Consider the following 6,000-nt stretch of genomic DNA (forward strand, 5'->3'; position numbering starts at 1 on the left):
ACATAATATAATAAAAATATAATATGCCATTTAGCAGACGCTTTTATCCAAAGCGACTTACAGTCATGTGTGCATAAATTTTTACGTATGGGTGGTCCCGGGGAGTACATGGGTGTTTGTAATGTCTCCTTGGTAGTGGAATGTCCTTTGTGATGATTTGACTGGCAACGTGGGTGCTTTGCCTTTGCGACTACTGTAAACCACTTTAGAGAATCTCCGAATCTTATGGAACAAAGTCCTTCTCAGGAGGATGTAGATCCAAGGGTCAAGGATGGCGTTGACTGAGGCAATCCGAATAGCGATCAAATCTGCATGGGAACTCTCTGTCCATGTTATCTGGTTAGCCAATACACGTACCTACAGCAGAATAACAAGAGATGTTAGGCCTACTGCTTCCCTCTTAGATAAACTATACGAAAACATAATATTAAGACAAAATGTTTCTTACCACCAGCGGCGCTGAGCAACCTAAAACAACCACGGAGGTCACCATGAGCACCGTCATCATTTGCGCTTCCACACCGGAGGAAAGCACTTTCCAGCGCGCCCGTGTGCTCACTCTTGTAACTGGACTTAGGATTTTCCTGCGACGCATTATCAACAGAGCCTTAGCACTCAAGTAGGCCTTTTGTAAACTGTTCACTCAAGTATTCGAAAGCTGGGTCCCACACTGTGGGTCAAATCGTGTGGCTCCTAAACACCTGATCTATGCACCCAGTGGAATTCATAAACTGCCCAAACATTTTCAAATTCACCTCAGAACAACACTTTCTCCTTTAACTGGAAAAAAAAGACTTGTATGATGGAAACATTATGATTTTCTGTCTTTGGATTAATGTGTCCACTGTGACTCTCATTAAAATATGATTTTCTCCTAAAATACCCAGCTAGCACATAACGTTCTGAGAACCATATGTTTCTTAGAGCTTGGTGAGAGCGTAGTTGTCCTATGGTTATTTTGCATAGAACCTTCCCACAACTTTCTGGGAATGGTGCAGGTTAATTGCTTGGCTTTGGAACAAACATTCTCAACACATTTAAGGAACTTGACAAAAAAATGTTATTTTCTTGGTATCAAATCAAATCCAATTTTATTTGTCACATGCGCCCGATACAACAGGTGTAGGTAGACCTTGCCGTGAAATGCTTACTTATAAGCCCTTAACCAACAATGCTGAGTTTTTTTTTTAAGTAAGAAAATATTAGCAAAAATTACTTTTATTTTTTTATAACACAATAAAATAACAATAACGAGGCTATACCGGTAATTAAAGTAATATGAATATGTAGGTAGGGGTAAAGTGACTATGCATAGATAATAAACAGTGAGTAGCAGCAGCGTAAAAAAGGGGGTCAATGCAAATAGTCCAGGTAGCCATTTGATTAACTGTTTAACAGGGGGTAGAAGCTGTTAAGGAGCCTTTTGTACCTGGACTTGGTACTTCATTACTTTAACAGAGCATTTCCTAAAAGTTCAAACATGGTTACATTTAATTTCCATTTTGGTAATGTTCTATGAACGTTCTCCAACTGGTTTGACTTTGGGAATGTTCTCAGATAATTCAGAGAACTTTAGTTAATAATGTATTTCAGTCCTTCAGCATAACGTTTCCTACAGGTTTCCTAATGGTTCATTTAAAGTCATGTTCTCAAATAGTTCAGAGAACAATATGAAAATTTTCCTTAAAAACCACAAGAAAACTTTAGTAACATTCTAAAAATGTTATAAAAAAACATACGTTCTGTTTTCAGGACTTTAAAGGCCCAGTGCAGTCAAAAACGTGATTTTCCTGTATTTTATATATATATTGACACACTATGAGGTTGGAATAATACTGTGAAATTGTGAAAATTATGATAATGGACTTTTAGTGTGAGAGCTGTTTGAAAAGACCGCCTGAAATTTCTGCCTGTTTTGGTGGGAAGGAGTTTGGCCTTCCATGGTGACATCACAATGCAGTAAATTAGTTAATAGACCAATAAGAAATAGTTCCAAACCTCTCTGCCAATAACAGCTAATTTTCAGTTTTCCCCTCCCCACTCAAACGACAGTCCTAGCTAAATTCTTGCTTGAGAAATTGATCTTTGCTAAGAAGCTATTTTTGTTTATTTTTGTTTGAAAACAATCACAGTAAGGTACTTAATTGTTACCCAGAAATGATTTGATATTAAGAGAAAAATGCTACATTGGACCTTTAAGAAAGGTATACATAAAAAACACAAGAAAACTTTAGTAACATTCAGAGACCATTTTAAGAATGTTATAAAAATATATATACAGTGCCTTCAGAAAGTATTCACACCCCTTGACTTTTTCCACATAATGTTGTGTTACAGCCTATATTTAAAATTGATTAAATTGAGATTGTGTGTCATGTCTAGAGTCAATAAGTATTCAACCCCTTTGTTATGGCAAGCCTAATTAAGTTCAGCAGTAAAAATGTGCTTAAAAAGTCACATAATAAGTTGCATGGACTCACTCTGTGTGCAATAATAGTGTTTAACATGATTTTTTTGAATGACTACCTCATCTCTGTACCCCACACATACAATTACTATATCTTTAAGGTCCCTCAGTCGAGCAGTGAATTTCAAACACAGATTCAACCACAAAGACCAGGGAGGTTTTCCAATGCTTCGCAAAGAAGTGCCCCTATTGGTAGATGGGTAAAAATATAAAAAGCAGACACTGAGTATCCCCTTGAGCATGGTGAAGTTATTAATTACACTTTGGATGGTGTATAAAAACACCCAGTCACTACAAAGATACAGGCGTCCTTCCTAACTCAATTGCCGGAGAGGAAGGAAACCCCTCAGGTATTTCACCATGAGGCCAATGGTGACTTTAAAACAGTTGCACAGTTTAATGGCTGTGATAGGAGAAAACTGAGAATGGATCAACAACATTGTAGTTACTCTGCAATACTAACCTAAATGACAAAGTGAAAAGAAGGAAGCCTGTACAGCCTGTACTAAAGTAAAACTGCAAAAATGTGGCAAAAAACTAACTTTATGTCCTGAATACAAAGAGTTATGTTTGGGACAAATCCAACATAACACATCACTGAGTACCACTCTTCATATTTTCGAGAATGGTGGTGGCTGCATCATGTTATGGATACTGTATGCTTATCATTGGCAAGGACAAGGACGTTTTTTAAATAAAAAGAAATGGAATAGAGCAAAGCACAGCCAAAATCCTAGAGGAAAACCTGGTTCAGTCTGCTTCCCAACAAACAATGGGAGACAAATTCAATAACCTAAAAAACACAAGGCCAAATATACACTGGAGTAGCTTACGAAGAAGACATTGAATCTTCCTAAGTGGCCTAGTTACAGTTTTGACTTAGGGTGCGTTTGTAAATTCACTCTGGCTATCTACTCCGATTTCAGAGTACTCTCATCTGTGTGCCAGAGCGCAGAATAACTGATGAATTTATGAACGCTCAACACCCGTTGAATATGGCCGGTGTCAGTAAACGTTGGCAAAAAAGCGTAATTAAATTGTTGCCAGCAGCACAGTTACAGTCACCAACGCTCTGGATAACATGAAAACAGCCTAACCAGCTCTGCTATGGTGAGTAAAATGGTCAGAGTGAAGTGTTCTCTCATTTGTGTCTGGAAGTAGCTAGAAAGCTAGTCAGCTTGGGTGCTTGACTGCCGTTGTGAGGTCAGAACGCTCGGATCAACCCTACTCCTCGGCCAGAGCGTCCAGTGTGCGCTCTGAACGCTCAGAGAGTGAAACACTCTGAATTTACTAACGGACAATCTGACAGCACTCTGAATTTACGAACGCCCAGAGCGCACTCTAGCACTCCAGATTGAATTAACGAACACACCCTTAAATCGGCTTGAAAATCTATGGCAAGACTTGAAAATGGCTGTCTAGCAATGATCAACTACCAACTTGACAGAGCTTGAAGAATTTTTAAAAGAATAATGTGAAAATATTGTAAAAGATGTTTCTGTATTTTATTTAAATAAATTAGCAACATTTTCTAAAAATATGTTTTCACTTTGTCATTATTGGGTAATGTGTGAAAAAAATCAATTTAATCCATCTTGAATTCAGGCTGTAACACAACAAAATGTGGAATAAGTCAAGGGGTATGAATACTTTCTGAAGGCACTGTACATTCCGTTCTCAGCATCAACAAAACTCTCTATCCTCTATCTTGTTAAATGTGTTCAGGTGTTGGCCGCACAGACTAATTGGCCACACCCGAGCTTAATGAGTGCTTGTTTCCTTTGAAAATGGGGTCCGTTTGAATAGACTAAAACAAACAGTTTTGTTTTTGTAAAAAAACACTAGCTCCATGCTGGTTGTGCAGTGGACTAATTCCATGCCTAGAGAACAGAAGATTATTGATTTGAATCTAATTGACGCTGTGTCACACTAAAAAAGAAATGTGCTTGAAGTTCATAAAAGTTAACCCAAAATAAGCTAGCAGTGCTATTAAAAGTCTTATTGAAAAATTCAGTGACGTTTTAAGGAAGTTTAATTTAATTTCAGTTCTCAGAGGATTAATAAAACCTCCTAAGAAAACTTTCAAGGAACCATAGTAAAATATTCTCAGAACCTCCCTGCAACCTAAAAATAAACGTTCCCAGAACAGGCAAAAAAAAAAGGTTCAGTTTTACTGGTCAGGAAACGTATGGCTTCATTCCCACAAGGAACAAAATGTGCAACCCTAATATTGATACTAGAGCCAAGTACCACAACATGTCTTGTCATTGGTTTTTTACATTTCCTGGGGCTTCCCATATCACAAGCATGTAGTTCAAGAGTTCAATCCACTCTGTTTACTTAACCCATATTATGTTTACTTAACTGCTATACATCATAATTATGTGTGAAATAATGGGGAAGAAGACTTGAAGAATGATTTCTTTGAAGTCGGCCGGCCAGGAAAATTATGTTGTAGTCTCTCCACTAGCTTGACTTACAGTAATACTTCCTGCGTAGCACCCTTCACTTGCCACAGACATGCTCTCCATCTCCTATTAGGTATAACGCTATGAAGGAGGTTATGCGTATTCAAATGGTTCAAATATTTATCCTAATGTCATTCATTGACATTATTGTTGTAAAGCAAGCCTCTACAGTTCTTTTAAAAAGATTATCGTAAATGTAAATATATTTTCAAAGTTTGTATTATATAGACATAAGCTAGGCTACTGATAATTTGCCAGTCTTTCATTTTATACAGTTGAAGTCGGAAGTTTACATACACTTAGGTTGGAGTCATTAAAACTTGTTTTTCAACCACTCCACAAATTTCTTGTTAACAAACTATAGTTTTGGCAAGTCGGTTAGGACATCTACTTTGTGCATGACACAAGTAATTTTTCCAACAACTGTTTACAAACAGATTATTTAACTTATAATTCACTAAATCACAATTCCAGTGGGTCAGAAGTTCACATACACGAAGTTGACTCTGCCTTTAAACAGCTTGTAAAATTCCAGAAAATTATGTCATGGCTTTAGAAGCTTCTGATAGGCTAATTGACATAATTTGAGTCAATTGGAGGTGTACCTGTGGATGTATTTCAAGGCCTACCTTCAAAATCAGTGCCTCTTTGCTTGATACCATGGGAAAATCACAAGAAATCAGCCAAGACCTCAGAAAAATATTGTAGACCTCCACAAGTCTGGCTCATCCTTGGGAGCAATTTCCAAACGCCTGAAGGTACCACGTTCATCTCTACAAACAATAGTACGCAAGTATAAACACCATGGGAACACGCAGCAGTCATACTGCTCAGGAAGGAGACGCATTCTGTCTCCTAGAGATGAACGTACTTTGGTGCGAAAAGTGCAAATCAATCCCAGAAAAACAGCAAAGGACCTTGTGAAGATGCTGGAGGAAACAGGTACAAAAGTATCTATATCCACAGTAAAACGAGTCCTATATCGACATAACCTGAAAGGCCGCTCAGCAAGGAAGAAGCCACTGCTCCAAAACCTGCCATAAAATGCCAGACTACGGTTTGCAA

Source organism: Coregonus clupeaformis, chromosome 20 (assembly GCF_020615455.1).
Source record: "Coregonus clupeaformis isolate EN_2021a chromosome 20, ASM2061545v1, whole genome shotgun sequence".
Taxonomy (NCBI): domain Eukaryota; kingdom Metazoa; phylum Chordata; class Actinopteri; order Salmoniformes; family Salmonidae; genus Coregonus; species Coregonus clupeaformis.